This window comes from Equus asinus, chromosome 26, assembly GCF_041296235.1.
Source record: "Equus asinus isolate D_3611 breed Donkey chromosome 26, EquAss-T2T_v2, whole genome shotgun sequence".
Taxonomy (NCBI): domain Eukaryota; kingdom Metazoa; phylum Chordata; class Mammalia; order Perissodactyla; family Equidae; genus Equus; species Equus asinus.
Genome location: NC_091815.1, coordinates 10,970,273 through 10,993,546, shown reverse-complemented (window position 1 = coordinate 10,993,546; position 23,274 = coordinate 10,970,273).

Here is a 23,274-nt window from a genome sequence, read left to right as displayed (position 1 = left end):
CTGTCATGACTGTAGGCAAATGTCTGATAAGACTTGAGCAAGATATTAATAAACAATTACTTGCAAGCTGGGTTCATCACAGTATTCTTTCCTGGCTATGGAGATGATAGCCATTCTGTATGGCATAAAGTGATATGTTTGAAGAGCCTTTGATTTATATTCTTAAACAGCTAACAAGCAAGATGGTTTCTTCACAGTGTTCTTTCAGTGAATGAATGTTCTAGATATTGTCACATCTGTGGTGAAATATTTGATATATGATGTTCCTAAACAGCTACCTATAAACTGGATTCAGCATGTGTTCTTTCATTTTGTGAAAATGATAGTCGCTCTGTGTGGAATATACTTAAGTATTTGAAGTGTATTATGTGCAGATGTTCCTAAACAGTGAAAAGAAGATGGTTTTTGCATAATTTTCTTTCAGATAACAAATGTTATAGACATTGTCACATCTGTAGTCAAATGTTTGATATGATTTATGTGAAAATATCCCTAAACAGCTACCTGTTGGCTTGATTAAGCACAATGCTCTTTCATTGTAAGAAAGTGATAGCTGTTCCATGTGGCATATACTGAAATGTTTGAAATGTCATCTGTGAAGATGTTCCTTAAGAGCTACTTGCTGGGTGTTTTCAAGACAATGTTCTTTCAGTGAATGGATGTTGTAGATAGTCTATCACACCCGTAGTGAAATGCTGGATAAGTTTTATGAAGATGTCCCTAAGTAGCTACAAGCAAAATGGTTTCACAACAGTGTTCTTACAGACATTGAAGGTTATAGATATTCTGTCATGCCTGTAGTGAAATGTTTGATAAGACTTGCATGAACACTTACATGAAGATGTTTCTAAACAGCCACAAGCAAGCTTTTTCAACACAGTATTTCATTGAATGAATGTAATAATTATCACATTGTGGCTGCAGAGAAACGTTTGATAAGACACACACAAAATGTTCATAAATAGCATGTGCCAGCTGGTTGCATCACAATGTTGTTTAATTTAATGGAAGTGATCATCATTCTGTATAGCATATGATGTGTTTGAATAGCCTTATACAAAGATATTCCTAAAAACTTATGAGCAATCTGGTTTCACCAGAGTGTGTTCCTCAGTGAAGGAATCTTACAGAGATTCTGTCAGAGCAGTAGTGACATGTTTGGTGTTTTGTATGAAGAAACCCTAAATGGCTTCCTGCAAGATGAGTTCAACACAGTGTTATTTCATTTTAAGAAAATGATAGTCATTCTGTTTGGCATAAACTGAAATATTAGAAAAGCCTTATATCAAGAGGTTCCTAATTAGCTACCAGCAATCTGGCTTCACAATAGTGTTCTTTCATTGAATGGATGTAATAGATACTTTGTAGTGAAATGTATGATAAGTCTCTTATGAAAAGGTTCCTAAACAGCTGCCTGCAATCTGGCTTCAGCACATTATATCATTGTCTCAAAGTGATATTCATTCAGTATGTCTTATATGGAAACGCTTGAAATGGTGAACATGAAGAAGTTTCTAAATATATACAAGCAAGATTGTTTCTCCACAGTTTTCTTTCAGTGACTGAATGTTACGTATAGTCTGTCACGACTATTGTAAAATGTTTGATGAGTCTTATGTAAAAACGTTCCTAGATAGCTATCTGTGAGCTCTATTTAGCACAGTGTTCTTTCATTGTAGGAAAATGATACCCATTCATTATGGCATATACTGAAATGTGAGAAATGTCTCCAATACAAATGTTCCTAATAATAGCTTCAAGATGCTTTCACCACAGAGTTCTTTCAGTGAAACAATATTGCAGATATTCTGTGACACTTGTAGTGAAGTGTTAGTTAAAACTTACTTGCAAGCTGGATTCAGCACAGTGTTTCTTTCATTGTTTGAAACTCATATTCAATCAGAACAGCAAATATTGAAATGGTTATAATGACTAATATGAAGAGGATCCTTAATGGCTGCAAGTAAGATGGTTTCACCACAGTTTTCTCTCAGTGAACAAATGCTATATATATTCTGTCCCGCATGCAATGAAATGTTTGTTAAGTCTTATATGAACATGTTCCTAAACAGCTACCCGCAAACTGGGCTTAGAACAGTGTTCTCACACTGTTAGTAATTGATAGGTCATCTGTAGGGCATATGCTGAAATGTTTGAAATGTCTTATGTGAATATGCCCCTAAACAGCTGTAAGCACATTTGTTTCACCAGAGTTCCTTTAGTGTCTGAATCTTATGGATATTTTTCAAGTCTGTAGTGTAATTTTTTAAGTATTTTATGAAGTTCTTCCTAAACAGATACTAGGAAACAAGGGTTCAGCTCATCCTTCTTTCCTTGAGTGAATATTAAAATCATTCTGTCATGACCATAGCGCAATATTTGTTAAGACTTATAAAAAGATATTTCTAAAAGACAACTTTCCAGCTGGGTTCTTAACATTGTTCTTTCATTTTATGGAAGTGATAACCATTCTGGATGGAATACACTGAAATGTTTGAAAAGACTTGTATGAAGATACTCCTAAATAGCTACAAGCAATCTGGTTACACCACAGTGTTCTTTCATTTAATAAACTTTATATATAGTCTCCTAAGGCTGTAGTGAAATGTTTTATATCATATATGAAAATGTTCCTACAGCTACCTGCAAGCTGGGATCAGCACACTGACTTTTCATTGTAATAAAGTGATAGTTACTTTGTATGGCATACACTGAAATGTCAGAAAAGACTTATATGAGTGTATTTCTAAAGAGATACAAGCAAGCTGGTTTCACAATAGTGATCTTTCATTGAATTAATGTAATAGATATTCTGTCGCACATGTTGTGAAATTTTCAATAAATCTTACATGAAAATGTTACTATAAGTCTACCTGAAAGCTGAGTTAAGTACAATGTTTTTTCATTTTCAGAAAGTATAGCTGTTCTCTATGGCTCATACTGAAATGCTAGAAAAGACTTACATGAAGATGTTCCTTAAAAGCTACAAGGAAGTTGGTTTCACCACAGCATTCTTTCAATGTGTGAATGTTATAGATATTCCATCATGCCCGTAGTGAAATGTTTGATAGGACTTATTTGAAGATTCCCCTAAAGAGCTGCAAGCAAGGTGTTTTCACCACAGTGTTCATTCAGAAAATGAATGTTATACGTATTCTGTCATGCCTCAAGAGAACTATTTGATGTCTTATGTGAGAGTGTTCCTGAACAGCTACAAGCAAGCTTTTTCAACATAGTGTGGTTTCCTTGAATGAATGTTATGGATATCATGTTGCGGCTGTAGAGAAACGTTTGATAAGACATAAATGAAATGCTCATAAAGAGCCACTGGTTTCATCAGAACGTTCTTTCTGGATATGGAAGTGATAGCCATTCTGTAGGCATAATGAAGTGTTTGAAGAGCCTTATACGAAGACATTCCCAAGGCGCCAGAAGTAATCTGGCTTCACCACAGTGTTCTTTCAGTGAACGAGTGTTATAGCTAGTCTGTCATGCCTGTAGTGAAATGTTTAATAAGTCTTATATGAAGAGGTTTCAAACAGCCGCCAGCAAGCCGGGTTTAGCACAGTGTCCTTTAACTGTAAGTAAGTGAGAGCCATTCTGTATGGCATATACTCAAATGTTAGAGAGGTCTTATATGAAGATGTTCCTAAATAGAATCCAACAAGATGTGTTCAGGACAGAATAATTTCATCATAAGATAGTGACAGCCGTTTAGTATGGCATATACAGAAATGCTGAAAAGGACTTAAATGAAGATCTTCCTTAACAGTAAAACCAAGCCACTTTCACCATAGTGTTCTTTCATTGAATGGATGTAATAGATATTCTGTCATGCCTGTAGTTAAATGTTCAATAGGTCTTACATAAAAATACTCCTAATAATCTACCTGAAAGCTATTAAACACAACCTTCTTTCCTCGTAAGAAGGGTATGGCCATGCTGTATGCCATATACTGAAATGCTTGAAAAGCTTTATATGAAGATGTTCCTCAACAGTTACAAGAAAACTGCTTTCATCCCTGTGTTCGTTCAATGAGTGAATGTTTAGAGATTCTGTCATTCCTGCAAAGGAATGTTTAATATAAGTCTTACGTGAAGATGTTTCTAAACAGCTACAAGGAAATTTTTTTAAATATAGTGTTATTACATTGAATAAACATTAAAGATATCCTGTCATGACTGTAGGCAAATGTCTGATAAGACTTGAGCAAAATATTAATAAACAATTACTTGCAAGCTGGGTTCATCACAGTATTCTTTTCTGGCTATGGAGATGATAGCCATTCTGTATGGCATAAAGTGATATGTTTGAAGAGCCTTTGATTTATATTCTTAAACAGCTAACAAGCAAGATGGTTTCTTCACAGTGTTCTTTCAGTGAATGAATGTTCTAGATATTGTCACATCTGTGGTGAAATATTTGATATATGATGTTCCTAAACAGCTACCTATAAACTGGATTCAGCATGTGTTCTTTCATTTTGTGAAAATGATAGTCGCTCTGTGTGGAATATACTTAAGTATTTGAAGTGTATTATGTGCAGATGTTCCTAAACAGTGAAAAGAAGATGGTTTTTGCATAATTTTCTTTCAGATAACAAATGTTATAGACATTGTCACATCTGTAGTCAAATGTTTGATATGATTTATGTGAAAATATCCCTAAACAGCTACCTGTTGGCTTGATTAAGCACAATGCTCTTTCATTGTAAGAAAGTGATAGCTGTTCCATGTGGCATATACTGAAATGTTTGAAATGTCATATGTGAAGATGTTCCTTAAGAGCTACTTGCTGGGTGTTTTCAAGACAATGTTCTTTCAGTGAATGGATGTTATAGATAGTCTATCACACCCGTAGTGAAATGCTGGATAAGTTTTATGAAGATGTCCCTAAGTAGCTACAAGCAAAATGGTTTCACAACAGTGTTCTTACAGACATTGAAGGTTGTAGATATTCTGTCATGCCTGTAGTGAAATGTTTGATAAGACTTGCATGAACACTTACATGAAGATGTTTCTAAACAGCCACAAGCAAGCTTTTTCAACACAGTATTTCATTGAATGAATGTAATAATTATCACATTGTGGCTGCAGAGAAACGTTTGATAAGACACACACAAAATGTTCATAAATAGCATGTGCCAGCTGGTTGCATCACAATGTTGTTTAATTTAATGGAAGTGATCATCATTCTGTATAGCATATGATGTGTTTGAATAGCCTTATACAAAGATATTCCTAAAAACTTATGAGCAATCTGGTTTCACCAGAGTGTGTTCCTCAGTGAAGGAATCTTACAGAGATTCTGTCAGAGCAGTAGTGACATGTTTGGTGTTTTGTATGAAGAAACCCTAAATGGCTTCCTGCAAGATGAGTTCAACACAGTGTTATTTCATTTTAAGAAAATGATAGTCATTCTGTTTGGCATAAACTGAAATATTAGAAAAGCCTTATATCAAGAGGTTCCTAATTAGCTACCAGCAATCTGGCTTCACAATAGTGTTCTTTCATTGAATGGATGTAATAGATACTTTGTAGTGAAATGTATGATAAGTCTCTTATGAAAAGGTTCCTAAACAGCTGCCTGCAATCTGGCTTCAGCACATTATATCATTGTCTCAAAGTGATATTCATTCAGTATGTCTTATATGGAAACGCTTGAAATGGTGAACATGAAGAAGTTTCTAAATATATACAAGCAAGATTGTTTCTCCACAGTTTTCTTTCAGTGACTGAATGTTACGTATAGTCTGTCACGACTATTGTAAAATGTTTGATGAGTCTTATGTAAAAACGTTCCTAGATAGCTATCTGTGAGCTCTATTTAGCACAGTGTTCTTTCATTGTAGGAAAATGATACCCATTCATTATGGCATATACTGAAATGTGAGAAATGTCTCCAATACAAATGTTCCTAATAATAGCTTCAAGATGCTTTCACCACAGAGTTCTTTCAGTGAAACAATATTGCAGATATTCTGTGACACTTGTAGTGAAGTGTTAGTTAAAACTTACTTGCAAGCTGGATTCAGCACAGTGTTTCTTTCATTGTTTGAAACTCATATTCAATCAGAACAGCAAATATTGAAATGGTTATAATGACTAATATGAAGATGATCCTTAATGGCTGCAAGTAAGATGGTTTCACCACAGTTTTCTCTCAGTGAACAAATGCTATATATATTCTGTCCCACATGCAATGAAATGTTTGTTAAGTCTTATATGAACATGTTCCTAAACAGCTACCCGCAAACTGGGCTTAGAACAGTGTTCTCACATTGTTAGTAATTGATAGGTCATCTGTAGGGCATATGCTGAAATGTTTGAAATGTCTTATGTGAATATGCCCCTAAACAGCTGTAAGCACATTTGTTTCACCAGAGTTCCTTTAGTGTCTGAATCTTATGGATATTTTTCAAGTCTGTAGTGTAATTTTTTAAGTATTTTATGAAGTTCTTCCTAAACAGATACTAGGAAACAAGGGTTCAGCTCATCCTTCTTTCCTTGAGTGAATATTAAAATCATTCTGTCATGACCATAGCGCAATATTTGCTAAGACTTATAAAAAGATATTTCTAAAAAAACAACTTTCCAGCTGGGTTCTTAACATTGTTCTTTCATTTTATGGAAGTGATAACCATTCTGGATGGAATACACTGAAATGTTTGAAAAGACTTGTATGAAGATACTCCTAAATAGCTACAAGCAATCTGGTTACACCACAGTGTTCTTTCATTTAATAAACTTTATATATAGTCTCCTATAGCTGTAGTGAAATGTTTTATATCATATATGAAAATGTTCCTACAGCTACCTGCAAGCTGGGATCAGCACACTGACTTTTCATTGTAATAAAGTGATAGTTACTTTGTATGGCATACACTGAAATGTCAGAAAAGACTTATATGAGTGTATTTCTAAAGAGATACAAGCAAGCTGGTTTCACAATAGTGATCTTTCATTGAATTAATGTAATAGATATTCTGTCGCACATGTTGTGAAATTTTCAATAAATCTTACATGAAAATGTTACTATAAGTCTACCTGAAAGCTGAGTTAAGTACAATGTTTTTTCATTTTCAGAAAGTATAGCTGTTCTCTATGGCTCATACTGAAATGCTAGAAAAGACTTACATGAAGATGTTCCTTAAAAGCTACAAGGAAGTTGGTTTCACCACAGCATTCTTTCAATGTGTGAATGTTATAGATATTCCATCATGCCCGTAGTGAAATGTTTGATAGGACTTATTTGAAGATTCCCCTAAAGAGCTGCAAGCAAGGTGTTTTCACCACAGTGTTCATTCAGAAAATGAATGTTATACGTATTCTGTCATGCCTCAAGAGAACTATTTGATGTCTTATGTGAGAGTGTTCCTGAACAGCTACAAGCAAGCTTTTTCAACATAGTGTGGTTTCCTTGAATGAATGTTATGGATATCATGTTGCGGCTGTAGAGAAACGTTTGATAAGACATAAATGAAATGCTCATAAAGAGCCACTGGTTTCATCAGAACGTTCTTTCTGGATATGGAAGTGATAGCCATTCTGTAGGCATAATGAAGTGTTTGAAGAGCCTTATACGAAGACATTCCCAAGGCGCCAGAAGTAATCTGGCTTCACCACAGTGTTCTTTCAGTGAACGAGTGTTATAGCTAGTCTGTCATGCCTGTAGTGAAATGTTTAATAAGTCTTATATGAAGAGGTTTCAAACAGCCGCCAGCAAGCCGGGTTTAGCACAGTGTCCTTTAACTGTAAGTAAGTGAGAGCCATTCTGTATGGCATATACTCAAATGTTAGAGAGGTCTTATATGAAGATGTTCCTAAATAGAATCCAACAAGATGTGTTCAGGACAGAATAATTTCATCATAAGATAGTGACAGCCGTTTAGTATGGCATATACAGAAATGCTGAAAAGGACTTAAATGAAGATCTTCCTTAACAGTAAAACCAAGCCACTTTCACCATAGTGTTCTTTCATTGAATGGATGTAATAGATATTCTGTCATGCCTGTAGTTAAATGTTCAATAGGTCTTACATAAAAATACTCCTAATAATCTACCTGAAAGCTATTAAACACAACCTTCTTTCCTCGTAAGAAGGGTATGGCCATGCTGTATGCCATATACTGAAATGCTTGAAAAGCTTTATATGAAGATGTTCCTCAACAGTTACAAGAAAACTGCTTTCATCCCTGTGTTCGTTCAATGAGTGAATGTTTAGAGATTCTGTCATTCCTGCAAAGGAATGTTTAATATAAGTCTTACGTGAAGATGTTTCTAAACAGCTACAAGGAAATTTTTTTAAATATAGTGTTATTACATTGAATAAACATTAAAGATATCCTGTCATGACTGTAGGCAAATGTCTGATAAGACTTGAGCAAAATATTAATAAACAATTACTTGCAAGCTGGGTTCATCACAGTATTCTTTTCTGGCTATGGAGATGATAGCCATTCTGTATGGCATAAAGTGATATGTTTGAAGAGCCTTTGATTTATATTCTTAAACAGCTAACAAGCAAGATGGTTTCTTCACAGTGTTCTTTCAGTGAATGAATGTTCTAGATATTGTCACATCTGTGGTGAAATATTTGATATATGATGTTCCTAAACAGCTACCTATAAACTGGATTCAGCATGTGTTCTTTCATTTTGTGAAAATGATAGTCGCTCTGTGTGGAATATACTTAAGTATTTGAAGTGTATTATGTGCAGATGTTCCTAAACAGTGAAAAGAAGATGGTTTTTGCATAATTTTCTTTCAGATAACAAATGTTATAGACATTGTCACATCTGTAGTCAAATGTTTGATATGATTTATGTGAAAATATCCCTAAACAGCTACCTGTTGGCTTGATTAAGCACAATGCTCTTTCATTGTAAGAAAGTGATAGCTGTTCCATGTGGCATATACTGAAATGTTTGAAATGTCATATGTGAAGATGTTCCTTAAGAGCTACTTGCTGGGTGATTTCAAGACAATGTTCTTTCAGTGAATGGATGTTATAGATAGTCTATCACACCCGTAGTGAAATGCTGGATAAGTTTTATGAAGATGTCCCTAAGTAGCTACAAGCAAAATGGTTTCACAACAGTGTTCTTACAGACATTGAAGGTTGTAGATATTCTGTCATGCCTGTAGTGAAATGTTTGATAAGACTTGCATGAACACTTACATGAAGATGTTTCTAAACAGCCACAAGCAAGCTTTTTCAACACAGTATTTCATTGAATGAATGTAATAATTATCACATTGTGGCTGCAGAGAAACGTTTGATAAGACACACACAAAATGTTCATAAATAGCATGTGCCAGCTGGTTGCATCACAATGTTGTTTAATTTAATGGAAGTGATCATCATTCTGTATAGCATATGATGTGTTTGAATAGCCTTATACAAAGATATTCCTAAAAACTTATGAGCAATCTGGTTTCACCAGAGTGTGTTCCTCAGTGAAGGAATCTTACAGAGATTCTGTCAGAGCAGTAGTGACATGTTTGGTGTTTTGTATGAAGAAACCCTAAATGGCTTCCTGCAAGATGAGTTCAACACAGTGTTATTTCATTTTAAGAAAATGATAGTCATTCTGTTTGGCATAAACTGAAATATTAGAAAAGCCTTATATCAAGAGGTTCCTAATTAGCTACCAGCAATCTGGCTTCACAATAGTGTTCTTTCATTGAATGGATGTAATAGATACTTTGTAGTGAAATGTATGCTAAGTCTCTTATGAAAAGGTTCCTAAACAGCTGCCTGCAATCTGGCTTCAGCACATTATATCATTGTCTCAAAGTGATATTCATTCAGTATGTCTTATATGGAAACGCTTGAAATGGTGAACATGAAGAAGTTTCTAAATATATACAAGCAAGATTGTTTCTCCACAGTTTTCTTTCAGTGACTGAATGTTACGTATAGTCTGTCACGACTATTGTAAAATGTTTGATGAGTCTTATGTAAAAACGTTCCTAGATAGCTATCTGTGAGCTCTATTTAGCACAGTGTTCTTTCATTGTAGGAAAATGATACCCATTCATTATGGCATATACTGAAATGTGAGAAATGTCTCCAATACAAATGTTCCTAATAATAGCTTCAAGATGCTTTCACCACAGAGTTCTTTCAGTGAAACAATATTGCAGATATTCTGTGACACTTGTAGTGAAGTGTTAGGTAAAACTTACTTGCAAGCTGGATTCAGCACAGTGTTTCTTTCATTGTTTGAAACTCATATTCAATCAGAACAGCAAATATTGAAATGGTTATAATGACTAATATGAAGATGATCCTTAATGGCTGCAAGTAAGATGGTTTCACCACAGTTTTCTCTCAGTGAACAAATGCTATATATATTCTGTCCCACATGCAATGAAATGTTTGTTAAGTCTTATATGAACATGTTCCTAAACAGCTACCCGCAAACTGGGCTTAGAACAGTGTTCTCACATTGTTAGTAATTGATAGGTCATCTGTAGGGCATATGCTGAAATGTTTGAAATGTCTTATGTGAATATGCCCCTAAACAGCTGTAAGCACATTTGTTTCACCAGAGTTCCTTTAGTGTCTGAATCTTATGGATATTTTTCAAGTCTGTAGTGTAATTTTTTAAGTATTTTATGAAGTTCTTCCTAAACAGATACTAGGAAACAAGGGTTCAGCTCATCCTTCTTTCCTTGAGTGAATATTAAAATCATTCTGTCATGACCATAGCGCAATATTTGCTAAGACTTATAAAAAGATATTTCTAAAAAAACAACTTTCCAGCTGGGTTCTTAACATTGTTCTTTCATTTTATGGAAGTGATAACCATTCTGGATGGAATACACTGAAATGTTTGAAAAGACTTGTATGAAGATACTCCTAAATAGCTACAAGCAATCTGGTTACACCACAGTGTTCTTTCATTTAATAAACTTTATATATAGTCTCCTATAGCTGTAGTGAAATGTTTTATATCATATATGAAAATGTTCCTACAGCTACCTGCAAGCTGGGATCAGCACACTGACTTTTCATTGTAATAAAGTGATAGTTACTTTGTATGGCATACACTGAAATGTCAGAAAAGACTTATATGAGTGTATTTCTAAAGAGATACAAGCAAGCTGGTTTCACAATAGTGATCTTTCATTGAATTAATGTAATAGATATTCTGTCGCACATGTTGTGAAATTTTCAATAAATCTTACATGAAAATGTTACTATAAGTCTACCTGAAAGCTGAGTTAAGTACAATGTTTTTTCATTTTCAGAAAGTATAGCTGTTCTCTATGGCTCATACTGAAATGCTAGAAAAGACTTACATGAAGATGTTCCTTAAAAGCTACAAGGAAGTTGGTTTCACCACAGCATTCTTTCAATGTGTGAATGTTATAGATATTCCATCATGCCCGTAGTGAAATGTTTGATAGGACTTATTTGAAGATTCCCCTAAAGAGCTGCAAGCAAGGTGTTTTCACCACAGTGTTCATTCAGAAAATGAATGTTATACGTATTCTGTCATGCCTCAAGAGAACTATTTGATGTCTTATGTGAGAGTGTTCCTGAACAGCTACAAGCAAGCTTTTTCAACATAGTGTGGTTTCCTTGAATGAATGTTATGGATATCATGTTGCGGCTGTAGAGAAACGTTTGATAAGACATAAATGAAATGCTCATAAAGAGCCACTGGTTTCATCAGAACGTTCTTTCTGGATATGGAAGTGATAGCCATTCTGTAGGCATAATGAAGTGTTTGAAGAGCCTTATACGAAGACATTCCCAAGGCGCCAGAAGTAATCTGGCTTCACCACAGTGTTCTTTCAGTGAACGAGTGTTATAGCTAGTCTGTCATGCCTGTAGTGAAATGTTTAATAAGTCTTATATGAAGAGGTTTCAAACAGCCGCCAGCAAGCCGGGTTTAGCACAGTGTCCTTTAACTGTAAGTAAGTGAGAGCCATTCTGTATGGCATATACTCAAATGTTAGAGAGGTCTTATATGAAGATGTTCCTAAATAGAATCCAACAAGATGTGTTCAGGACAGAATAATTTCATCATAAGATAGTGACAGCCGTTTAGTATGGCATATACAGAAATGCTGAAAAGGACTTAAATGAAGATCTTCCTTAACAGTAAAACCAAGCCACTTTCACCATAGTGTTCTTTCATTGAATGGATGTAATAGATATTCTGTCATGCCTGTAGTTAAATGTTCAATAGGTCTTACATAAAAATACTCCTAATAATCTACCTGAAAGCTATTAAACACAACCTTCTTTCCTCGTAAGAAGGGTATGGCCATGCTGTATGCCATATACTGAAATGCTTGAAAAGCTTTATATGAAGATGTTCCTCAACAGTTACAAGAAAACTGCTTTCATCCCTGTGTTCGTTCAATGAGTGAATGTTTAGAGATTCTGTCATTCCTGCAAAGGAATGTTTAATATAAGTCTTACGTGAAGATGTTTCTAAACAGCTACAAGGAAATTTTTTTAAATATAGTGTTATTACATTGAATAAACATTAAAGATATCCTGTCATGACTGTAGGCAAATGTCTGATAAGACTTGAGCAAGATATTAATAAACAATTACTTGAAAGCTGGGTTCATCACAGTATTCTTTTCTGGCTATGGAGATGATAGCCATTCTGTATGGCATAAAGTGATATGTTTGAAGAGCCTTTGATTTATATTCTTAAACAGCTAACAAGCAAGATGGTTTCTTCACAGTGTTCTTTCAGTGAATGAATGTTCTAGATATTGTCACATCTGTGGTGAAATATTTGATATATGATGTTCCTAAACAGCTACCTATAAACTGGATTCAGCATGTGTTCTTTCATTTTGTGAAAATGATAGTCGCTCTGTGTGGAATATACTTAAGTATTTGAAGTGTATTATGTGCAGATGTTCCTAAACAGTGAAAAGAAGATGGTTTTTGCATAATTTTCTTTCAGATAACAAATGTTATAGACATTGTCACATCTGTAGTCAAATGTTTGATATGATTTATGTGAAAATATCCCTAAACAGCTACCTGTTGGCTTGATTAAGCACAATGCTCTTTCATTGTAAGAAAGTGATAGCTGTTCCATGTGGCATATACTGAAATGTTTGAAATGTCATATGTGAAGATGTTCCTTAAGAGCTACTTGCTGGGTGTTTTCAAGACAATGTTCTTTCAGTGAATGGATGTTATAGATAGTCTATCACACCCGTAGTGAAATGCTGGATAAGTTTTATGAAGATGTCCCTAAGTAGCTACAAGCAAAATGGTTTCACAACAGTGTTCTTACAGACATTGAAGGTTGTAGATATTCTGTCATGCCTGTAGTGAAATGTTTGATAAGACTTGCATGAACACTTACATGAAGATGTTTCTAAACAGCCACAAGCAAGCTTTTTCAACACAGTATTTCATTGAATGAATGTAATAATTATCACATTGTGGCTGCAGAGAAACGTTTGATAAGACACACACAAAATGTTCATAAATAGCATGTGCCAGCTGGTTGCATCACAATGTTGTTTAATTTAATGGAAGTGATCATCATTCTGTATAGCATATGATGTGTTTGAATAGCCTTATACAAAGATATTCCTAAAAACTTATGAGCAATCTGGTTTCACCAGAGTGTGTTCCTCAGTGAAGGAATCTTACAGAGATTCTGTCAGAGCAGTAGTGACATGTTTGGTGTTTTGTATGAAGAAACCCTAAATGGCTTCCTGCAAGATGAGTTCAACACAGTGTTATTTCATTTTAAGAAAATGATAGTCATTCTGTTTGGCATAAACTGAAATATTAGAAAAGCCTTATATCAAGAGGTTCCTAATTAGCTACCAGCAATCTGGCTTCACAATAGTGTTCTTTCATTGAATGGATGTAATAGATACTTTGTAGTGAAATGTATGATAAGTCTCTTATGAAAAGGTTCCTAAACAGCTGCCTGCAATCTGGCTTCAGCACATTATATCATTGTCTCAAAGTGATATTCATTCAGTATGTCTTATTTGGAAACGCTTGAAATGGTGAACATGAAGAAGTTTCTAAATATATACAAGCAAGATTGTTTCTCCACAGTTTTCTTTCAGTGACTGAATGTTACGTATAGTCTGTCACGACTATTGTAAAATGTTTGATGAGTCTTATGTAAAAACGTTCCTAGATAGCTATCTGTGAGCTCTATTTAGCACAGTGTTCTTTCATTGTAGGAAAATGATACCCATTCATTATGGCATATACTGAAATGTGAGAAATGTCTCCAATACAAATGTTCCTAATAATAGCTTCAAGATGCTTTCACCACAGAGTTCTTTCAGTGAAACAATATTGCAGATATTCTGTGACACTTGTAGTGAAGTGTTAGTTAAAACTTACTTGCAAGCTGGATTCAGCACAGTGTTTCTTTCATTGTTTGAAACTCATATTCAATCAGAACAGCAAATATTGAAATGGTTATAATGACTAATATGAAGATGATCCTTAATGGCTGCAAGTAAGATGGTTTCACCACAGTTTTCTCTCAGTGAACAAATGCTATATATATTCTGTCCCACATGCAATGAAATGTTTGTTAAGTCTTATATGAACATGTTCCTAAACAGCTACCCGCAAACTGGGCTTAGAACAGTGTTCTCACATTGTTAGTAATTGATAGGTCATCTGTAGGGCATATGCTGAAATGTTTGAAATGTCTTATGTGAATATGCCCCTAAACAGCTGTAAGCACATTTGTTTCACCAGAGTTCCTTTAGTGTCTGAATCTTATGGATATTTTTCAAGTCTGTAGTGTAATTTTTTAAGTATTTTATGAAGTTCTTCCTAAACAGATACTAGGAAACAAGGGTTCAGCTCATCCTTCTTTCCTTGAGTGAATATTAAAATCATTCTGTCATGACCATAGCGCAATATTTGCTAAGACTTATAAAAAGATATTTCTAAAAAAACAACTTTCCAGCTGGGTTCTTAACATTGTTCTTTCATTTTATGGAAGTGATAACCATTCTGGATGGAATACACTGAAATGTTTGAAAAGACTTGTATGAAGATACTCCTAAATAGCTACAAGCAATCTGGTTACACCACAGTGTTCTTTCATTTAATAAACTTTATATATAGTCTCCTATAGCTGTAGTGAAATGTTTTATATCATATATGAAAATGTTCCTACAGCTACCTGCAAGCTGGGATCAGCACACTGACTTTTCATTGTAATAAAGTGATAGTTACTTTGTATGGCATACACTGAAATGTCAGAAAAGACTTATATGAGTGTATTTCTAAAGAGATACAAGCAAGCTGGTTTCACAATAGTGATCTTTCATTGAATTAATGTAATAGATATTCTGTCGCACATGTTGTGAAATTTTCAATAAATCTTACATGAAAATGTTACTATAAGTCTACCTGAAAGCTGAGTTAAGTACAATGTTTTTTCATTTTCAGAAAGTATAGCTGTTCTCTATGGCTCAAACTGAAATGCTAGAAAAGACTTACATGAAGATGTTCCTTAAAAGCTACAAGGAAGTTGGTTTCACCACAGCATTCTTTCAATGTGTGAATGTTATAGATATTCCATCATGCCCGTAGTGAAATGTTTGATAGGACTTATTTGAAGATTCCCCTAAAGAGCTGCAAGCAAGGTGTTTTCACCACAGTGTTCATTCAGAAAATGAATGTTATACGTATTCTGTCATGCCTCAAGAGAACTATTTGATGTCTTATGTGAGAGTGTTCCTGAACAGCTACAAGCAAGCTTTTTCAACATAGTGTGGTTTCCTTGAATGAATGTTATGGATATCATGTTGCGGCTGTAGAGAAACGTTTGATAAGACATAAATGAAATGCTCATAAAGAGCCACTGGTTTCATCAGAACGTTCTTTCTGGATATGGAAGTGATAGCCATTCTGTAGGCATAATGAAGTGTTTGAAGAGCCTTATACGAAGACATTCCCAAGGCGCCAGAAGTAATCTGGCTTCACCACAGTGTTCTTTCAGTGAACGAGTGTTATAGCTAGTCTGTCATGCCTGTAGTGAAATGTTTAATAAGTCTTATATGAAGAGGTTTCAAACAGCCGCCAGCAAGCCGGGTTTAGCACAGTGTCCTTTAACTGTAAGTAAGTGAGAGCCATTCTGTATGGCATATACTCAAATGTTAGAGAGGTCTTATATGAAGATGTTCCTAAATAGAATCCAACAAGATGTGTTCAGGACAGAATAATTTCATCATAAGATAGTGACAGCCGTTTAGTATGGCATATACAGAAATGCTGAAAAGGACTGAAATGAAGATCTTCCTTAACAGTAAAACCAAGCCACTTTCACCATAGTGTTCTTTCATTGAATGGATGTAATAGATATTCTGTCATGCCTGTAGTTAAATGTTCAATAGGTCTTACATAAAAATACTCCTAATAATCTACCTGAAAGCTATTAAACACAACCTTCTTTCCTCGTAAGAAGGGTATGGCCATGCTGTATGCCATATACTGAAATGCTTGAAAAGCTTTATATGAAGATGTTCCTCAACAGTTACAAGAAAACTGCTTTCATCCCTGTGTTCGTTCAATGAGTGAATGTTTAGAGATTCTGTCATTCCTGCAAAGGAATGTTTAATATAAGTCTTACGTGAAGATGTTTCTAAACAGCTACAAGGAAATTTTTTTAAATATAGTGTTATTACATTGAATAAACATTAAAGATATCCTGTCATGACTGTAGGCAAATGTCTGATAAGACTTGAGCAAAATATTAATAAACAATTACTTGCAAGCTGGGTTCATCACAGTATTCTTTTCTGGCTATGGAGATGATAGCCATTCTGTATGGCATAAAGTGATATGTTTGAAGAGCCTTTGATTTATATTCTTAAACAGCTAACAAGCAAGATGGTTTCTTCACAGTGTTCTTTCAGTGAATGAATGTTCTAGATATTGTCACATCTGTGGTGAAATATTTGATATATGATGTTCCTAAACAGCTACCTATAAACTGGATTCAGCATGTGTTCTTTCATTTTGTGAAAATGATAGTCGCTCTGTGTGGAATATACTTAAGTATTTGAAGTGTATTATGTGCAGATGTTCCTAAACAGTGAAAAGAAGATGGTTTTTGCATAATTTTCTTTCAGATAACAAATGTTATAGACATTGTCACATCTGTAGTCAAATGTTTGATATGATTTATGTGAAAATATCCCTAAACAGCTACCTGTTGGCTTGATTAAGCACAATGCTCTTTCATTGTAAGAAAGTGATAGCTGTTCCATGTGGCATATACTGAAATGTTTGAAATGTCATCTGTGAAGATGTTCCTTAAGAGCTACTTGCTGGGTGTTTTCAAGACAATGTTCTTTCAGTGAATGGATGTTATAGATAGTCTATCACACCCGTAGTGAAATGCTGGATAAGTTTTATGAAGATGTCCCTAAGTAGCTACAAGCAAAATGGTTTCACAACAGTGTTCTTACAGACATTGAAGGTTGTAGATATTCTGTCATGCCTGTAGTGAAATGTTTGATAAGACTTGCATGAACACTTACATGAAGATGTTTCTAAACAGCCACAAGCAAGCTTTTTCAACACAGTATTTCATTGAATGAATGTAATAATTATCACATTGTGGCTGCAGAGAAACGTTTGATAAGACACACACAAAATGTTCATAAATAGCATGTGCCAGCTGGTTGCATCACAATGTTGTTTAATTTAATGGAAGTGATCATCATTCTGTATAGCATATGATGTGTTTGAATAGCCTTATACAAAGATATTCCTAAAAACTTATGAGCAATCTGGTTTCACCAGAGTGTGTTCCTCAGTGAAGGAATCTTACAGAGATTCTGTCAGAGCAGTAGTGACATGTTTGGTGTTTTGTATGAAGAAACCCTAAATGGCTTCCTGCAAGATGAGTTCAACACAGTGTTATTTCATTTTAAGAAAATGATAGTCATTCTGTTTGGCATAAACTGAAATATTAGAAAAGCCTTATATCAAGAGGTTCCTAATTAGCTACCAGCAATCTGGCTTCACAATAGTGTTCTTTCATTGAATGGATGTAATAGATACTTTGTAGTGAAATGTATGCTAAGTCTCTTATGAAAAGGTTCCTAAACAGCTGCCTGCAATCTGGCTTCAGCACATTATATCATTGTCTCAAAGTGATATTCATTCAGTATGTCTTATATGGAAACGCTTGAAATGGTGAACATGAAGAAGTTTCTAAATATATACAAGCAAGATTGTTTCTCCACAGTTTTCTTTCAGTGACTGAATGTTACGTATAGTCTGTCACGACTATTGTAAAATGTTTGATGAGTCTTATGTAAAAACGTTCCTAGATAGCTATCTGTGAGCTCTATTTAGCACAGTGTTCTTTCATTGTAGGAAAATGATACCCATTCATTATGGCATATACTGAAATGTGAGAAATGTCTCCAATACAAATGTTCCTAATAATAGCTTCAAGATGCTTTCACCACAGAGTTCTTTCAGTGAAACAATATTGCAGATATTCTGTGACACTTGTAGTGAAGTGTTAGGTAAAACTTACTTGCAAGCTGGATTCAGCACAGTGTTTCTTTCATTGTTTGAAACTCATATTCAATCAGAACAGCAAATATTGAAATGGTTATAATGACTAATATGAAGATGATCCTTAATGGCTGCAAGTAAGATGGTTTCACCACAGTTTTCTCTCAGTGAACAAATGCTATATATATTCTGTCCCACATGCAATGAAATGTTTGTTAAGTCTTATATGAACATGTTCCTAAACAGCTACCCGCAAACTGGGCTTAGAACAGTGTTCTCACATTGTTAGTAATTGATAGGTCATCTGTAGGGCATATGCTGAAATGTTTGAAATGTCTTATGTGAATATGCCCCTAAACAGCTGTAAGCACATTTGTTTCACCAGAGTTCCTTTAGTGTCTGAATCTTATGGATATTTTTCAAGTCTGTAGTGTAATTTTTTAAGTATTTTATGAAGTTCTTCCTAAACAGATACTAGGAAACAAGGGTTCAGCTCATCCTTCTTTCCTTGAGTGAATATTAAAATCATTCTGTCATGACCATAGCGCAATATTTGCTAAGACTTATAAAAAGATATTTCTAAAAAAACAACTTTCCAGCTGGGTTCTTAACATTGTTCTTTCATTTTATGGAAGTGATAACCATTCTGGATGGAATACACTGAAATGTTTGAAAAGACTTGTATGAAGATACTCCTAAATAGCTACAAGCAATCTGGTTACACCACAGTGTTCTTTCATTTAATAAACTTTATATATAGTCTCCTATAGCTGTAGTGAAATGTTTTATATCATATATGAAAATGTTCCTACAGCTACCTGCAAGCTGGGATCAGCACACTGACTTTTCATTGTAATAAAGTGATAGTTACTTTGTATGGCATACACTGAAATGTCAGAAAAGACTTATATGAGTGTATTTCTAAAGAGATACAAGCAAGCTGGTTTCACAATAGTGATCTTTCATTGAATTAATGTAATAGATATTCTGTCGCACATGTTGTGAAATTTTCAATAAATCTTACATGAAAATGTTACTATAAGTCTACCTGAAAGCTGAGTTAAGTACAATGTTTTTTCATTTTAAGAAAGTATAGCTGTTCTCTATGGCTCATACTGAAATGCTAGAAAAGACTTACATGAAGATGTTCCTTAAAAGCTACAAGGAAGTTGGTTTCACCACAGCATTCTTTCAATGTGTGAATGTTATAGATATTCCATCATGCCCGTAGTGAAATGTTTGATAGGACTTATTTGAAGATTCCCCTAAAGAGCTGCAAGCAAGGTGTTTTCACCACAGTGTTCATTCAGAAAATGAATGTTATACGTATTCTGTCATGCCTCAAGAGAACTATTTGATGTCTTATGTGAGAGTGTTCCTGAACAGCTACAAGCAAGCTTTTTCAACATAGTGTGGTTTCCTTGAATGAATGTTATGGATATCATGTTGCGGCTGTAGAGAAACGTTTGATAAGACATAAATGAAATGCTCATAAAGAGCCACTGGTTTCATCAGAACGTTCTTTCTGGATATGGAAGTGATAGCCATTCTGTAGGCATAATGAAGTGTTTGAAGAGCCTTATACGAAGACATTCCCAAGGCGCCAGAAGTAATCTGGCTTCACCACAGTGTTCTTTCAGTGAACGAGTGTTATAGCTAGTCTGTCATGCCTGTAGTGAAATGTTTAATAAGTCTTATATGAAGAGGTTTCAAACAGCCGCCAGCAAGCCGGGTTTAGCACAGTGTCCTTTAACTGTAAGTAAGTGAGAGCCATTCTGTATGGCATATACTCAAATGTTAGAGAGGTCTTATATGAAGATGTTCCTAAATAGAATCCAACAAGATGTGTTCAGGACAGAATAATTTCATCATAAGATAGTGACAGCCGTTTAGTATGGCATATACAGAAATGCTGAAAAGGACTTAAATGAAGATCTTCCTTAACAGTAAAACCAAGCCACTTTCACCATAGTGTTCTTTCATTGAATGGATGTAATAGATATTCTGTCATGCCTGTAGTTAAATGTTCAATAGGTCTTACATAAAAATACTCCTAATAATCTACCTGAAAGCTATTAAACACAACCTTCTTTCCTCGTAAGAAGGGTATGGCCATGCTGTATGCCATATACTGAAATGCTTGAAAAGCTTTATATGAAGATGTTCCTCAACAGTTACAAGAAAACTGCTTTCATCCCTGTGTTCGTTCAATGAGTGAATGTTTAGAGATTCTGTCATTCCTGCAAAGGAATGTTTAATATAAGTCTTACATGAAGATGTTTCTAAACAGCTACAAGGAAATTTTTTTAAATATAGTGTTATTACATTGAATAAACATTAAAGATATCCTGTCATGACTGTAGGCAAATGTCTGATAAGACTTGAGCAAAATATTAATAAACAATTACTTGAAAGCTGGGTTCATCACAGTATTCTTTTCTGGCTATGGAGATGATAGCCATTCTGTATGGCATAAAGTGATATGTTTGAAGAGCCTTTGATTTATATTCTTAAACAGCTAACAAGCAAGATGGTTTCTTCACAGTGTTCTTTCAGTGAATGAATGTTCTAGATATTGTCACATCTGTGGTGAAATATTTGATATATGATGTTCCTAAACAGCTACCTATAAACTGGATTCAGCATGTGTTCTTTCATTTTGTGAAAATGATAGTCGCTCTGTGTGGAATATACTTAAGTATTTGAAGTGTATTATGTGCAGATGTTCCTAAACAGTGAAAAGAAGATGGTTTTTGCATAATTTTCTTTCAGATAACAAATGTTATAGACATTGTCACATCTGTAGTCAAATGTTTGATATGATTTATGTGAAAATATCCCTAAACAGCTACCTGTTGGCTTGATTAAGCACAATGCTCTTTCATTGTAAGAAAGTGATAGCTGTTCCATGTGGCATATACTGAAATGTTTGAAATGTCATATGTGAAGATGTTCCTTAAGAGCTACTTGCTGGGTGTTTTCAAGACAATGTTCTTTCAGTGAATGGATGTTATAGATAGTCTATCACACCCGTAGTGAAATGCTGGATAAGTTTTATGAAGATGTCCCTAAGTAGCTACAAGCAAAATGGTTTCACAACAGTGTTCTTACAGACATTGAAGGTTGTAGATATTCTGTCATGCCTGTAGTGAAATGTTTGATAAGACTTGCATGAACACTTACATGAAGATGTTTCTAAACAGCCACAAGCAAGCTTTTTCAACACAGTATTTCATTGAATGAATGTAATAATTATCACATTGTGGCTGCAGAGAAACCTTTGATAAGACACACACAAAATGTTCATAAATAGCATGTGCCAGCTGGTTGCATCACAATGTTGTTTAATTTAATGGAAGTGATCATCATTCTGTATAGCATATGATGTGTTTGAATAGCCTTATACAAAGATATTCCTAAAAACTTATGAGCAATCTGGTTTCACCAGAGTGTGTTCCTCAGTGAAGGAATCTTACAGAGATTCTGTCAGAGCAGTAGTGACATGTTTGGTGTTTTGTATGAAGAAACCCTAAATGGCTTCCTGCAAGATGAGTTCAACACAGTGTTATTTCATTTTAAGAAAATGATAGTCATTCTGTTTGGCATAAACTGAAATATTAGAAAAGCCTTATATCAAGAGGTTCCTAATTAGCTACCAGCAATCTGGCTTCACAATAGTGTTCTTTCATTGAATGGATGTAATAGATACTTTGTAGTGAAATGTATGATAAGTCTCTTATGAAAAGGTTCCTAAACAGCTGCCTGCAATCTGGCTTCAGCACATTATATCATTGTCTCAAAGTGATATTCATTCAGTATGTCTTATTTGGAAACGCTTGAAATGGTGAACATGAAGAAGTTTCTAAATATATACAAGCAAGATTGTTTCTCCACAGTTTTCTTTCAGTGACTGAATGTTACGTATAGTCTGTCACGACTATTGTAAAATGTTTGATGAGTCTTATGTAAAAACGTTCCTAGATAGCTATCTGTGAGCTCTATTTAGCACAGTGTTCTTTCATTGTAGGAAAATGATACCCATTCATTATGGCATATACTGAAATGTGAGAAATGTCTCCAATACAAATGTTCCTAATAATAGCTTCAAGATGCTTTCACCACAGAGTTCTTTCAGTGAAACAATATTGCAGATATTCTGTGACACTTGTAGTGAAGTGTTAGTTAAAACTTACTTGCAAGCTGGATTCAGCACAGTGTTTCTTTCATTGTTTGAAACTCATATTCAATCAGAACAGCAAATATTGAAATGGTTATAATGACTAATATGAAGATGATCCTTAATGGCTGCAAGTAAGATGGTTTCACCACAGTTTTCTCTCAGTGAACAAATGCTATATATATTCTGTCCCACATGCAATGAAATGTTTGTTAAGTCTTATATGAACATGTTCCTAAACAGCTACCCGCAAACTGGGCTTAGAACAGTGTTCTCACATTGTTAGTAATTGATAGGTCATCTGTAGGGCATATGCTGAAATGTTTGAAATGTCTTATGTGAATATGCCCCTAAACAGCTGTAAGCACATTTGTTTCACCAGAGTTCCTTTAGTGTCTGAATCTTATGGATATTTTTCAAGTCTGTAGTGTAATTTTTTAAGTATTTTATGAAGTTCTTCCTAAACAGATACTAGGAAACAAGGGTTCAGCTCATCCTTCTTTCCTTGAGTGAATATTAAAATCATTCTGTCATGACCATAGCGCAATATTTGCTAAGACTTATAAAAAGATATTT